Genomic DNA, 16,674 nt, shown 5'->3' with positions numbered 1-16,674 from the left:
CTACTACATGTGCCAGAGCATTAAGACCATGTATTTCTTCAATAGGTGGTAAATTCTTAACATCTTCAGCTTTAATACCTTTTTTTCTTTCATAGATTTCTTTGCCTCTTGCATATCTTCAGGACTGAGAAATAGAATACCTCTCTTCTTCAAAGTTGGCTTAGGAGGTGGTTTAGGAAGAGTCCAATCATTATCATTATTATTCAGTAGTACTTTAGCTTGTTCAATAGTTCGTTTCCTGAAAACACAACCAACACAGCTATCTAGGCAGTCCCTATAAGCATCGGTTAGTCCATTATAAAAGATATCAAGTATTTCATTTTTCTTGAGAGGATGATCAGACAAAGCATTTAGTAACTGGAGAAGCCTCCCCCAAGCTTGTGGGAGACTCTCTTCTTCAATTTGCACAAAGTTAAATATTTCCTGTAAAGCATCTTGTTTCTTATGAGCAGGAAAATATTTTTCAGAGAAGTAATATATCATATCCTGGGGACTATGCACACAACGAGGAGCAAGAGAATTAAACCATATCTTAGCATCACCCTTTAATGAGAAAGTAAACAACTTAAGAATATAATAATAGCGAATTTTTTCCTCATGAGCAAATAGGGTGGCTATATCATTCAGTTTAGTAAGATGTGCCACAACAGTTTCACATTCATAACCATGAAAAGGATCAGATTCAACCAAAGTAATTAACTCAGGATTGATAGGGAATTCATAATCCTTATCAGTAACAAAGATAGGTGAAGTAGCAAACTTAGGGTCATATTGCATTCTAGCATTCAAAGATTTTTCTTTCAGCTTGACTATTAATTTCTTAATATCATCTTTATCATTGGAAGCAAAAAAGTCTAGCAGTTTCTTCATCCATAATATAACCCTCAGGTACCTTAGGCAATTCATATTTAGGGGGAGAATCATAATCTTTAGTTTCAATAATATCGCCAGTTTTAGTAATCTCACTCTTTCTAACCCTAGCAAGTTGTTCATCAAGAAATTCACCTAGTGGCACAGTGTTATCAAGCAAAGTACTGGCATCATCATAAGTACCACTCATAGCAGAAGTAGCATCATCAATTACTTGCAACATATTAAGATTACTAGCAGGTGGTGGCGTCGCAAGCTTACTCAAAACAGAAGGTAAATCAAGTGCAGAGCTAGATGACAGTTCCTTACCTCCCCTCGTAGTAGAGGGATAGATCTTGGTTTTGGTATCTTTCAAATTCTTCATAGTGTTCAACAGATATAAATACCAAGTAACTCAGCGTATAGAGCTATGTCCCCCAACAACGGTGCCAAAAATGGGTCTTGATAACCCACAAGTACAGGGGATTGCAACAGTTTTTGAGGGTAGAGTATTCAACCCAAATTTATTGATTCGACACAAGGGGAGCCAAAGTATATTCTCAAGTATTAACAAATGAGTTGTCAATTCAAGCACACCTGAAAGACTTAGTATCTGCAGCAAAGTTTTTAGTAGCAAAGTAGTATGGAAGTAACGGTAATGGTGGCAAAAGTAATAGTAGCAGTTTCGTAGCAATTGTAACAGTGGCAACGACAAAGTAACTTAGCAAAGATCAATATGTGAAAAGCTCATAGGAAATGGATTAGTGATGGATAATTATGTCGGATGGCATTCATCATGCATCAATTATAACCTAGGGTGACATGGAACTAGCTCCAATTCATCAATACTCCCTCCATTCCTTAATATAAGGTGTATTAGTTTTTCAAAAAGTCAAACATTTTCTATGTTTGACCAACTTTATAGCAAAATCTATAAAGATTTACAATATTGAATATGTAAAATATAAAAATATATTTCATGGAGAGTGTAGTGACAATGATTTGGTATTCTATACATTGATATTTTTGTTTAAAAATTTGGTCAAAGTTAGATGTTTGACTTTTTGAAAACATAATACACCTTATATTTAGGAACGGAGGGAGTATAATGTAGGCATGTATTTCGTATATAGTCATACGTGCTTATGGAAAAGAGCTTGCATGACATCTTTTGTCCTACCCTCCCGTGGCAGCGGGGTCCTAATGGAAACTAAGTGATACTAAGGCCTCCTTTTAATAGATAAATGGAACAAAGCATTAACACTTAGTGAATACATGTACTCCTCAAACTACGGTAATCACGAGAAAGAATCCCAATTATTGTCACCTTGGGGTATGCGGATCATAGATCATAATTGGTGTCTACAACTTGCTAGATGGGATCAAGAACACACATATATTCATGAAAACATAATAGGTTCAGATCTGAAATCATGGCACTTGGGCCCTAGTGACAAGCATTAAGCATAGCAAAGTCATATCAACATCAATCTGAGAACATAGTGGAACTAGGGATAAAACACTAACAAAACTAACTCGATTACACGATAAATCTCATCCAACCCATCACCTTCCAACAAGCCTACGAAGGAATTACTCACTCCCGGCGGTGAGCATCATGAAATTGATGATGGAGGAAGGTTGGTGATGATGATGGCGATAAATCCTCCTCTCCGGAGCCCCAAACGGGCTCCAGATCAGCCCTCCCGATGAAGAACAGGAGGCGGCGGCGGCTCCATATCGTAAAACATGATGAACTCTTCTCTCTGATTTTTTTCTCCCCGAATAGGGTTATATGGAGTTGGAGCTGAGGTCGGAGGGGCTCCAGGGGGCCCACAAGTCTGCAGTGTTGGGAAATGTAGCATGGAAAACAAAAAATTTCTACGCACACAGAAGATCTATCCATGGAGATGCATAGCTACGAGAGGGGGAGAACATCTTCATACCCTTGAAGATCGCTAAGTGGAAGCATTTATCAACGCGGTTGATGTAGTCGTACACCTTCACGATCCGTCCCGATCAAGTACCGAACGTACGACACCTCCGTGTTCAGCACACGTTCAGCTCGATGACGTCCTCGCCTTCTCGATCTAGCAAGAGGGACGAAGTAGTAGACGAGTTCCGGCAACACGACAGCATGGTGACGGTTGGTGATGAAGAACGATCTCCGCAGGGCTTCGCTAAGCACTACAGAAACTAGACTGAGGATAAACTAGAGGGGACAGGGTTGCCAACACACGGCTTGGTGAATCTTGATGTGTCTTGGGTGCTAGCCCTGCCCCTCTATTTATATGTTAAGCCTTGGGGTCGAAACTTGGAGTAAAAGCCTCCTCAAAGTCGGTTTTGCCTGAAAGGCAAGAGTCCTTCTCGGACTCCAGGGCCAGACGCCAGGGTTCCCGACGTCTAGACCCAGACGCCAGGGTCCCTGGCGTCTGGCCCCTGGCCTCCGCAAAACTTCCTTTTGCACTTTCCAAAAGCCTCATGGGCTTTCCCTTTTGGCCCCAATAAAGTGTTCTTGTACCCAAACATTTCGGGAAACATTCGGAACCCCTTCTGGTGAATTCTGGAACCCTTCCGGAGACCAAACACTATTACCCCATATGTCAATCTTTACATCCCGACCATTCCGGAGCTCCTCGTCATGTCCGTGATCTCATCCGGGACTCCAAGCAACATTCAGTCACCAACATACATAACTCATACAATACTATATCATCAACGAACGTTAAGCGTGCGGACCCTACGAGTTCGAGAATGATGTAGACATGACCGAGACTCTTCTCCGGTCAATAACCAATAGCAGGACCTAGATGCCCATATTGGTTCCTACATATTCCATGAAGATCTTTATCGGTCGAACCTTTATGACAACATACGTAATTCCCTTTGTCTGTCGGTATGTTACTTGCCCGAGATTCGATTGTCAGTATCTTCATACCTAGTTCAATCTCGTTACAGGCAAGTCGCTTTACTCATTCCGTAATACATCATCTTGTAACTAACTCCTTAGTCATTTGCTTGCAAGGCTTCTTATGATGTGTATTATCGAGAGGGCCCAGAGATACCTCTCCGATACTCGAAGTGACAAATCCCAATCTTGATCTATGCCAACTCAACAAACACCTTCGGAGATACGTGTAGAGCATCTTTATGATCACCCAGTTATATTGTGAAGTTTGACAGCACACAAGGTATTCCTCCGGTATCCGGGAGTTGCATAATCTCATAGTCGAAGGAATATGTATTTGACATGAAGAAAGCAATAGCAATAAACTGAACGTTCATAATGCTAAGCTAACAAATGGGTCTTGTCCATCACATCATTCTCCTAATGATTTGATCCCGTTATCAAACGACAACACATGTCTATGTTTAGGAAACCTTAACCATCTTTGATCAACAGGCTAGTCTAGTAGAGGCTTACTAGGGACACGGTATTTGTTTATGTATTCACACATGTATTTAAGTTTTCGGTCAATACAATTCTGGCATGAATAATAAACCTTTATCGTGAATAAGGAAATATAAAATAACAACTTTATTATTGCCTCTAGGGCATATTTCCTCTAGTTTCCCTGTTGGGGGTTGGGTGCGACATATGCCAATGGATGGCTTATCATGGTGGGAGCGAGTAGAACGTCGCCGGTGCTTGGAAGCGGGATAAGGCGTAAACACGTACGCCGGCGCACTTTACCCAGGTTCGGGGCTCTCCTAAGAGATAACACCCCTAATCCTGCTCTGCGGGGTATCCGCATGATCACTAAGGCACAAGTGATACAATGGTGCTCCTTGAGTTGTGTGCTAGAGCCAGAAGGAGGCAAGGCTAGCTCTCTTCCTGCTCTAGGGTTGTGGCTAGTTCTAATGGAGTGGGAACCCTTTGCATGGGTGCCCTGGGGGGTTTATATAGGCCTACCCCCCAGGGATACAATGGTAATCTGGCCGGGTGCTGGCCCCGGCTGTCAGTGTCTTCGGCCTCCGGCTTCTCCGCCGACGACTAGGGCCTGCCGCCTGGCGGGCCCCACCGTCCAGTCCAGTACGGAGCCAACAGGCTGCTCCCGCCGCTGGCGGGTTTGGTTGTTGTCTGTTCACTGTAGCTGTGCTGCTAATGACGCGGACTTTGTCAGCTCAGTGTGGCTACAGTCCCACCGCCTGGTGGGAGATCACTGTAGCCACACCTGGTCTCATCAGGTTAATGGTGCACTTGCTTCGAGGGAAGGGACAGCCACCTGCTGGAGGCCGGCCTTCCCCAAGTCCGACTGGTTCGGCATCAGCCATCTTTTGGATGTCACTGCCTGATAGGGCCCACAGCCTGTGGGCCGTACCGACAGGTCGTCATGGGGAACAGGGCTCCGCCTGTCTAGAGTGACGTCAAGGGGGAGTGGCAACAGTGCCGCGCCATGCGGAGATCTCCGCCTGTACGGGGCACTGTGGCCATGCCAAGCCCAAGATTCGGGGGTGCGGGGCTTCACTATAGCCACACCCTGTCTCGTCCTCTTGATGGGGGTGCAAACTCTAAGGGTGCCATGTGGCCGCCTGCACGACGCTGTCCTCTCTAGAGGCCGGCTGACTGGAGCCGGCCGCTCCTGGTGCCGTCTGCTGGTGGTTGGCCGTCCTTCGGTGGCCGGCCGTTGAGCCAGCCGGCCTCCGGAAGGCGGAGCTTCAGTTCGGGGTATGGCGGGGCGAAGCCGGCCTGAAGTTTTGACAGGTTCAGGGACTCGGGTGAGGCTACCCGTGGCCCATATCTCCGACAGTAGTCCTCGAAGCCGATGAGGCGTTGCAGTCGAGGGGTCGCGAAGTCTCAACGGCTTCCCCCCCTTGCCAAGCCCTGGGAGAATATTTGTTCAGCCTTGCGACGCGCCGACTGCTGGAGTTGATTTTGACAAGGCGGGATCGTCGGCCAATTTTGAACGCCAAGGCGGGAAACAGGTGGCATGCCTGCTAAGCTTCCCAGGCCGCCGCCCGCCACAAGCACGCCACGCGGCGCACGTCAGTCCGGCCAGCCTGCCACCCTATGCTCCTAATGGGACGTGACAATGGGTCGGGCCTGCAACTATCGGGCCCCGGCACGCGGACGGATCCACTGAGGCCGAGGCGGGCGGTTGCGATTCTCGCGAGCGTTTAAGGCACAGTAACTTCACGCAGTAATCGGGGGGTCGTGGGGTTGTGGGCGCAGTCAATCCCACGATCCCACGCCTCGCCCCCTCGGCTTTGCAGCCCGAGGGCTATAAGTAGGGGGAGGGAGGGGAGCGGCAGAGCACGCGCGCCCTCCTCCCCAGACTCTCTTCCTCCTCTTGCTCTCTCCGCCACTGCTGCTACCGCCACTCAGTGCTTGCTGTAGTCCTGCCACAGTTTTCACCGCGCGCTCCTCCTCCCCTCGCAGCTCCGCCCGAGGCCATGGCGCGCGAGAAGGGCGGCGACTGGGACGGCTCGACGGTGATCGAATACCACATCACCTTCCTCTGGGACACGCACCGGATGCCCAACGCGGCGTTCGTCAAGGCGCGGGTGCCGTCGGCGGAGGAGATTTCGCCGGCGCCAAAGGGGAACAAGCGGGTCGTCTTCCGCTCGCACTTCCTCCGCGGCTTCGGCCTCCCAGCGAGCGGCTTTTTCCACTCGTTCATGGACTTCAACCACCTCCAGCCGCATCATCTGACGCCCAACACCATGACCCTGCTCTCTGCCTTCATCACAGCGTGCGAGGGCTACCTCGGCGTCCTCCCCACACTCAAGCTGTGGGGAGCGTTCTTCTACGGCAAGCTGGGCACCTCCGCCAAGGACACGGCGGCCGAGTGCGGCGGATTCGTCACCGTGCACTGACCGGCGAAGAGGAATGCCTTCCCAGTTATCAAGCTATCACAGTCAGTAAAACTGTGGCAGCAGTCTTATTTCTATGTTGAGAACGTCGACCCGGCTGTCGACTTCATCAACTTGCCGGCCTACGAGGCCGACCCCCCTGTCGAGCTTCGGCCCAACTGGGGCTACAAGCCGAAGCCGGTGTCAGCGGACGCGGCAGCCGCCATCGGCCGACTCCGGGTTCTCCAAGAGTCGGAGGGCCTCGTGGCCTCCAACCTCCTCTTCGCCTTTGTCGAGTGCCGGGTCCTCCCGCTTCAGGGCCGCCCTCATTTGATCTGTCGGATGAGCGGACACCATGCCCCAAGCAGGTTGTGCACGAGGGAGATGCCGACTGCTGAGGTTGCGAGGATGGTGAATGAGATCTCCGACCTCAAGGTGTCGGAGGAAGACTGGCGGTTCGGGAAGCGGCCATATTCCCACGACGACTAGCCGCCTGCCGTAAGTCCCGTGATTTATTCTTTCAGTCCTGAGTTTTAGTCTTGTTCTTGGTGTGATGCAACTATTTTTCTGGAGCGCAGGTTTATATGTCCGCGGCGACGGCCGCCATCAGGGAGGAGCTGCTTCTGTTTGATTCCCAACTTCTCCATCGTGTCACGGTACAGGATATTGATGCTCCTGCCGCCGTCTATCAAGACTCTGGAGAAATGAGCTGCCCGCCTCTCTGCTGCAAAGGTTGCATCTAGGACCAGGGCATAGGAACCAGGGGAAGGCATCACTTCCGGGTGGTCGGCCCTGCTCCAACTGATGGGCTGCTCAGACCAATGCATGAATTCTGGAGTATTTGAGGCCATTGCCTGTACTTCTTGTTGCAGATGTCTGCTGCGTCTATCATCGGCCACGCTAGTGAGCACAACATAAGCTCCATGCTCTTCTGGATAGTCGTCTTGTATGGCGCCGACTGGCCGGGCCACCGGCTGCAGGGGCTGAGGAGGCAGCGGGCCAGCAGGCGGAGGAGGCAAGAGTCCATCTCCCTTGGCTATCCTGGTGAGCCAGTGACACTTCCGCGTGGTGTGGTTGGACGGCTTTGCACCACTATGGAACTTGCAGGGTGCATCTAGGGTCTTCTCGTAAGAGAAAGCGGGCAACCAATTGGGCTTGCCGCCCTTCTGACGCTTGGGCGCTGGCTGCCCCTCCGGCTGCTGGTCCTCGACTGTCGCCACCTGCCGGCTGGTGGAAACCGGATGGGTGGCCTTCCGCTTGTTGTCGCTTGGATGCTGTCGCCGACTGGTATCACCAGCCGGAGTCCGAGGAGCCTGAGGTGCCACCTTGCCGGACGCATCAACTAGGATTTCCGCCTTCATTGAGGAGTCGGCCGTGGCGTGCTTGTCGGCGATGATTAGTAGTTCGTCGAGCATCGCAGGCTCGTCACAGAGAAGTCAGTGCTTGAGGAGGGTGCCTTCTCGGCACCCGGCGGTGAAGTACTCGATTGCCTGCACCTCGTGCACGCCTTCACATGAGTTGCGCAGCTCGGCCCAGCGCGTGAGATAGTCACGAGTTGATTCGCTGGGCCCTGATGACCCACAAGTTTAGGGGAACCATCGTAGTCCTTTCTATAAGTAAGAGTGTCGAACCCAACGAGGAGCAGAAGGAAATGATAAGCAGTTTTCAGTAAGGTTTTCTCTGCAAGCACTGAAATAGTAGGTGATAGATAGTTTTGTGATAAGATAAATAGTAACGAGCAACAAGTAAATAAAGTAAATAAAGTGTAGCAAGGTGGCCCAATCCTTTATGTAGCAAAGGATAAGCCTGGACAAATGCTAATAATGATAAAGGAGCTCCCGAGGACACATTGGGAATTATTGTCAAGCTAGTTTTCATCACGTTCATAAGATTCACGTTCGGTACTTTGATAATTTGATATGTGGGTGGACCAGTGCTTGGGTACTGCCCTAACTTGGACAAGCATCCCACTTATGATTAACCCCTATTACAAGCATCCACAACTACAAAAAGGAGTATTAAGGGTAAACCTAACCACAACATTAAGCGTATGGATCCATATCAGCCCCTAACGAAGCAACACATAAACTAGGGTTTAAGCTTCTGTCACTCTAGCAACCCATCATCTACTTATTACTTCCTCATGCCTTCCTCTAGGCCCAAATAATGGTGAAGTGTCATGTAGTGTACGTTCACATAACAGCACTAGAGGAAAAGACAACATACATCTCATCAAAATATCGAACGAATACCAAATTCACATGACTACTAATAGCAAGACTTCACCTATGTCCTCAGGAACAACCGTAACTACTCACAAAGCATATTCATGTTCATAATCAGAGGAGTAATAATATGCATAAAGGATCTGAACATATGATCTTCCACCAAGTAAACCTATTAGCATCAACTACAAGGAGTAATCAACACTACTAGCAACCCACAGGTACCAATTTGTGGTTTTGATACAAGATTGGACACAAGAGATGAACTAGGGTTTTGAGAGGAGATGGTGCTGGTGAAGATGTTGATGGAGATTGACCCCCTCCCGATGAGAGGATCATTGGTGATGACATTGGTGATGATTTCCCCCTCCCGGAGGGAAGTGTCCCCGGCAGAACAGCTCTGCCAGAGCCCTAGATTGATTCCGCCAAGGTTCCGCCTCGTGGTGGCGGAGTTTCGTCCCGTAAGCTTGCCCACGATTTTTTCCAAGGTAAAAGTGATGATATAGCAGAAGATGGACGCCGGAGGCCCACCAGGGGGCCCAGGAGATAGGGGGCCGCGCCCTAGGGGGCGCCCCCTGTCTCCTGGACAGGGTGTGGCCCCCCTGGCCTATTTCTTTTGCTCATAAATTCTTATTAATTCTAAAAAGTTGTTTCATGGAGTCTCATGACTTTTGGAGTTGTGCAGAATAGGTTTCCAATGTTTGCTCCTTTTCCAGCCAGAATTCCAGCTGCCGGCATTCCCCCTCTTCATGGTAAACCTTGTAAAATAAGAGAGAATAGCCATAAGTATTGAGATATAATGTGTAATAACAGCCCATAATGCAATAAATATTGATATAAAAGCATGATGCAAATGGACGTATCAAATCCCCCAAGCTTAGACCTCGCTTGTCCTCAAGCGGAAGCCGAAATCGAAAAATATGTCCACATGTTTAGAGATAGAGGTGTCGATAAAAATAAAATACGGACATGAGGGCATCATGATCATTCTAATAACAACAACATATATAGATTTTTTTGTCATATGATTTCCCATGCTCAAGTAATAAACTATTCACAATGTCAAGTATGGTTCAAAAATTTCATTGGGAACTAACAAACTATAATCTCAGTCATTGAAGCAATTGGAATTTATCGCAACATCAGAAAGAGTCAATAATAGAGCTTTTCAGCAAGCTCACATACTCAACTATCTCGTAGTCTCCTATAATTGTTAACACTCACGCAATACTTATTGTGTTGCCTCCCAACGTATTCACCTTTAGGTGATGTCAACAATAATAGCCTATGCCAACTTACATCCAATTGGATATGTATATCATGATCTTTCAAACACGAGGAGCTTGCCAAAGGATAAAATGAAAAAGGGAAAGGTGAGGATCACCTTGACTCAAGCATAAAGTAAAAACATAAAGTAAAAGATAGGCCCTTTGCAAAGGGAAGCAGAGGTTGTCATGCGCATTTAGGGTTGATGCACGAAATCTTAATGCAAAAGAACGTCACTTTATATTGCCCCTTGTATGTGGACCTTTATTATGCAGTCCGTCGCTTTTATTACTTCCACAACAAGTTCGTACAAAGCTTATTTTCTCTGCACTAATAAGTCATACATATTTAGAGAGCAATTTTTATTGCTTGCACTGATGACAACTTACTTGAAGGATCTTAGTCAATCCGTAGGTAGGTATGGTGGACTCTCATGGCAAAACTGGGTTTAAGGATATTTGGAAGCACAAGTAGTATCTCTACTTGGTGCTAGGAATTTGGCTAGCATGAGGGGGAAAGGCAAGCTCAACATGTGTGGAAGGTCAATGACAATATACTTTAACTGAAATGTCGGAAAACATAAACCATTGCGTTGTCTTCCATGTCCAACGTCAACTCTTTTAGCATGTCATACTTAATAAGTGCTTCACAATCATAAAAGATGTCCAAGATAATATATTTATATGTGAACCCCTCTTTCCTTATCACTTCGTATTAATTGCAACGATGACCAAGTCTACGTTCATCAACTCTCAACAAATTTCTATGCCTCATACTTTCTATGTGTGAAGTTATCACTATCCATAAGATCAATATGAACTCTTTTGTTCTTTCTATTTTCTGAAGATCATAGAAACATAGCAAAGCCCTTGACTCAACACTAATCTTTATTATAGATAGCACATGGACTCGATTACATAAAGAGATCACAATGAAAAACTCGAAACTACTTGATATCAAAACTTCAATCTACTAGATCATGACACTACTAAAAGGATCGAACTAAATAAAGCGGTAAAGATAGGAGTGTGATGGTGATACGATACCGGGGCACCTCCCCCAAGCTTGGCAGTTGCCAAGGGGAGTGCCCATACCCATGTGATTATGACGGTGGATAATCGCACATTGAGCGTAAAAGTTCCTCCAACTTGCGGATAATTCCCTTAAGCCCAACAATATGATCCTTCAACAGAATATTCTCCTGTGTGAGATACTTGTTCTGTATGCGAGCTAACTCAATCATCTTGAAAGCTTCAATCTCCTTTGGAGTAAAGAGGTTAGGTAAAAGTTGAGGGATATCTTCTTCTTTCACCGCCGGAGCTTGAACCTCCATGGCTTTCTTGATCCCTTCATCCTTGTTGATCTCTTCTGGTTCTTCTCTTTTCAGCTCTATCTTCAAAAGCCAAGCATCCTTGTCTTCGTTGTTGGAGGAGGGTGAAGTCATGGTGCTCTAAATCTGCAACGGAAACAGCTCGAAATGAAAACAGAGGATATTTGCGTGATACGGTGGTCAAAACCTTCGGAAGTATATATAATGAATTTTTACCGACCAAAATACATAATGTGCAAGAAAACGGAGTCCGGGAGGCACACGATGTGCCCACGAGACAGGGGGCGCCCTACAGGGGGCGCCCTCCACTCTTGTGGGGGCCTCGTGTCCCTTTCGGACTACTTCTTTCTTCCTAAAATTCTTAAATAATCCAAAACTGGTAAAAATTGCCATTAGAGTTGTTTTGGAGTCGGTTTACTTACCGTACCACATACCTATGCATTTTTGGAGTCTGGAACGTTTTGGAAAGTGTCCCTTATGTATTCCTCAGGGGTTATAGTTTCAATAATATTAGTTTCAACATTGATAGGATTACCTGAAATATAATGTTTAATTCTTTGACCGTTTACCACCCTCGAATTTGTGCCTTTGAAGTTGTTGATTTTTATTGCACCAGAACGATAGACCTCCTTGATAACGTAGGGACCTTCCCATTTTGAGAGAAGTTTTCCTGCAAAAAACCTGAAACGAGAGTTGAATAATAACACATAATCTCCTACGTTAAACTCACGCTTTTGTATCCTCTTATCATGCCAGCGTTTGACTTTTTCCTTGAATAGCTTGGCATTCTCATACGCTTGGGTTCACCATTCATCAAGTGAGCTAATATCAAACAACCTATTCTCACCGGCAAGTTTGAAGTCATAATTGATCTCTTTAATAGCCCAATATGCCTTATGTTCAAGTTCAAGAGGTAAATGACATGCTTTTCCATAAACCATCTTATAAGGAGAAATACCCATAGGATTTTTGTATGCAGTTCTATAGGCCCATAATGCATCATCAAGTTTTTTGGACCAATTCTTTCTAGATCTATTCACAGTCTTTTGCAAAATTAATTTGAGCTCTCTATTGCTCAACTCTACTTGACCACTAGACTGCGAATGATAAGGAGATGCTATTCTATGATTGACATCATACTTAGCAAGCATCTTACGGAAAGCACCATGAATAAAATGTGAACCACCATCAGTCATAAGATATCTAGGGACTCCAAACCTCAGAAAAATAACTTCTTTAAGCATTTTAATAGAAGTGTTATGATCAGCAGTACTAGTTGGAATAGCTTCTACCCACTTAGTAACGTAATCAATCGCAACTAAAATATGTGTATAACCATTAGAGGCAGGAAAAGGTCCCATATAATGAAAGCCCCAAACATCAAACGGTTCAATAACAAGAGAATAATTCATAGGCATTTCTTGATGTCTACTAATGTTACATATTCTTTGACATTCATCACAAGACAAGACAAACTTACGAGCATCTTTGAAGAGAGTAGGCCAATAAAAACCAGATTGTAGTACCTTGTGTGCAGTTCTATCTCCAGCGTGATGTCCTCCATAGGATTCAAAGTGACACTTGCGTAGGATCTGTTCCTATTCATGCTCAGGCACACAACGTCTAATAACACCATCTACTCCTTCTTTATAAAGGTGAGGATCATCCCAGAAGTAATGTCTTAAATCATAAAAGAACTTTTTCTTCTGCTGGTATGTGAAACTAGGCGGTATATATTTAGCAACAATGTAATTAGCATAATCAGCATACCAAGGAGCAGTACGAGAAGCATTGACAACCGCTAATTGTTCATCAGGAAAGCTATCATTAATAGGCAGTGGGTCATCAAGAACATTGTCTAACCTAGACAAGTTATCTGCAATGGGGTTCTTAGCTCCCTTTCTATCAATAATATGCAAGTCAAATTCTTGGAGCAAGAGAACCCATCTAATGAGTCTAGGCTTAGCATCTTTCTTTTCCATAAGATATTTAATAGCAGCATGATCAGTGTGAATAGTAACTTTGGAATCAACAATATAAGGTCTAAACTTATCACATGCAAACACAACTGCTAGGAACTCTTTTTCAGTAGTAGCATAATTTCTCTGGGCAGTATCAAGAGTCTTACTAGCATACTGGATAACATTCAATTTCTTATCGACTCTTTGCCCTAAAACAACACCTACAGCATAATCACTAGCATCGCACATAATTTCAAAAGGTAAATTCCAATCAGGTGGCTGAACAATAGGTGCAGTGATCAAAGCTTTCTTAAGTGTTTCAAAAGCTTCTACACAATCATCATCAAATACAAAAGGAATATCTTTTTTCAATAAATTAGTCAGAGGCCTAGATATTTTAGAAAAGTCCTTAATGAACCTCCTATAAAAACCGGCATGACAAAGGAACCTTCTTATACCTTTTATGTCCTTGGGACATGGCATTTTTTCAATAGCATCAACTTTGGCTTTATCAACTTCAATACCTCTCTCGGAGATCTTGTGCCCCAAGACAATGCCTTCATTAACCATAAAGTGACACTTTTCCCAATTCAGTACGAGACTAGTGTCTTCGCATCTCTGCAAAACTCGATCAAGGTTGCTCAAACAATCATCAAAAGAGGATCCATAATCGGAGAAGTCATCCATGAGTACCTCACAAATCTTTTCACAAAAATTAGAGAATATAGCCATCATGCATGTTTGAAAGGTAGCATGTGCATTACATAAACCAAAAGGCATACGTCTATAAGCAAAAGTACCAAAAGGGCAAGTAAAAGTAGTTTTAGATTGATCCTTTGCTAATACAGGTATCTGAGAGAAACCAGAATAACCATCTAGAAAGCAAAAATGTTTGTGTTTGGATAGCCTTTCTAGCATTTGATCAATAAAAGGTAAAGGGTAATGATCTTTCTTTGTAGCTTTATTTAACTTACAGAAATCAATTACCATCATATAACCTGTAACAATTCTTTGCGGGATCAATTCATCTTTATCATTAGGAACAACGGTAATACCTCCCTTTTTAGGAACACAATGGACAGGGCTTACCCATTCACTATCAGCAACGGGATAAATAATACCTGCCTCAAGGAGCTTTAGTATCTCCTTCCTTACCACTTCCTTCATCTTGGGATTTAATCGTCTTTGAGGATCTCTAACTGGTTTGGCATATTTCTCCACTGAAATTTTGTGTTGACATAATGTGGGACTAATGCCCTTAAGATCATCCAGAGTATATCCAATAGTAGCTCGGTGCTCCTTCAGAGTTTTCAATAATCTTTCTTCTTCTTTCTCTAAAAGGTTAGCACTAATAATAGCAGGATATATTTCTTTTTCATCAAGATAAGCATACTTAAGATTATCAGGTAATGGTTTGAGTTCAAACACGGGATCACCCTTGGGTGGAGGGGGATCCCCAAGAATTTCAACAAGAAGGTTATGTTTTAGCATAGGTTCCTATTTAAGGAACACTTCATCCATTTCTTCCCTTTCCTTCATAAGTATATCGTTTTCATGGTCTAGCAAATATTGTTCTAACGGATCAGTTGGAGGAACAGCAATGGAAGCAAGACCAATAATCTCATCCTTACTAGGTGGTTCCCTTTCACGAGGTTGTCTACTAAACTTAGCAAAATTAAACTCATGAGACATACCATCTATGCCAACAGTGACAATATTCCTTTCACAATTAATCTTAGCACTAGCAGTATTCAAGAAGGGTTTACCAAAAATAATGGGACAAAAATCATCTTGTGGGGAAGCAAGAACAAGAAAATCAGCAGGGTATTTAATCTCCCCACACAAAACTTCAACATCTCTAACAATCCCAATAGGTTTAATGGTATCCGTATTAGCAAGCTTAATAGTAACATCAATGTATTCTAATTCAACGGGTGCAATGTCGTGCATAATTTATTTATAAAGATCATAAGGTATCACACTAGCACTAGCACCCATACCACATAAGCCATGATAACAATGATCTCCTATTTTAACAAAAATAACAGGCGTGCCTACAACAGGTCTACGTGTCTTAGTATCAGGTCTAGCAATATTAGGAGTCTCACCCAAGAAGGAAATAACATGCCCATCTAAGTCCTCATCCAAGAGTTCTTTAATCATAGCTTTACCAGGTTCAACATTAATTTTCTCAGGAGGTGTATAAGTCCTAGTATTACTCTTATGAACAACAGTCGAAGCTTTAGCATGATCTTTTATCCTAACATGAAAAGGAGGATTTTCAACATAAGCAGTAGGAACAGTAGGATCACTATAGGTAATAGTCTTTTCTTCGACTGTAATAGGTGCATCTACTTTCACTTCAATAGGAGGATTATATTTAAACCACTTCTCTTTAGGGAGATCAACATGAGTAGCAAAAGTTTCACAAAAAGTATCTACTATCTCAGAGTCAAGTCCATACTTAGCGCTAAATCCACAAAAAGCATCGGTATCCATAAAAGATTTAACACAATCGAACTTAGGTGTCATACCTGACTCCTTACCATCGTCAGAACCCCAATCTTCAGAGTTGCGTTTAATTCTTTCCAATAAGTCCCATTTGAAATCAATAGTCTTCAGCATATAAGAACCAACACAGGAAGTATCGGGCAGGTTGCGATTATCAAGAGAAAGCCGAGCATAAAAATTCGGAATAATCATTTCCCGAGAGAGCTCATGATTGGGGCATGAATATAACATTGACTTAAGCCTCCCCCAAGCGTGAGCAATGCTTTCTCCTTCGCGAGGCCAGAAATTATATATGTAATTACGATCACGATGAACAAGATGCATAGGATAGAACTTCTGGTGAAATTCCAACTTCAATCGCTTATAATTCCAGGATCTTGTATCATCACATAGCCTATACCATGTCAATGCATCTCCTGTCAAAGATAAAGGTAAGAACTTCCGTTTGACAACATCATCGGGGATACCTGCAAGCTTAAATAATCCACAAACTTCATCCACAAAGATAAGGTGTAAATCGGGATGCAATGTTCCGTCTCCTGCAAATGGATTAGCTAGCAGTTTTTCTATCATACCCGAAGGAATCTCAAAGTGAATATTTTCATAAAGTTCAGTAGGTTGAGGAGCAACTCTTTGCTCTTCTGGTTGGGGTGAAGATACCCCAAACAAGCCCCTCAAAGGATTAGTTTCCATAGTGGCAAGTAACAGAAAAATTTCAGCACACTATATAAATGTTTCC

This window comes from Triticum aestivum, chromosome 1B, assembly GCF_018294505.1.
Source record: "Triticum aestivum cultivar Chinese Spring chromosome 1B, IWGSC CS RefSeq v2.1, whole genome shotgun sequence".
Classification (NCBI taxonomy): domain Eukaryota; kingdom Viridiplantae; phylum Streptophyta; class Magnoliopsida; order Poales; family Poaceae; genus Triticum; species Triticum aestivum.
The sequence above is the reverse complement of the archived record's forward strand: the minus strand, read 5'-3'. Positions refer to the sequence as shown.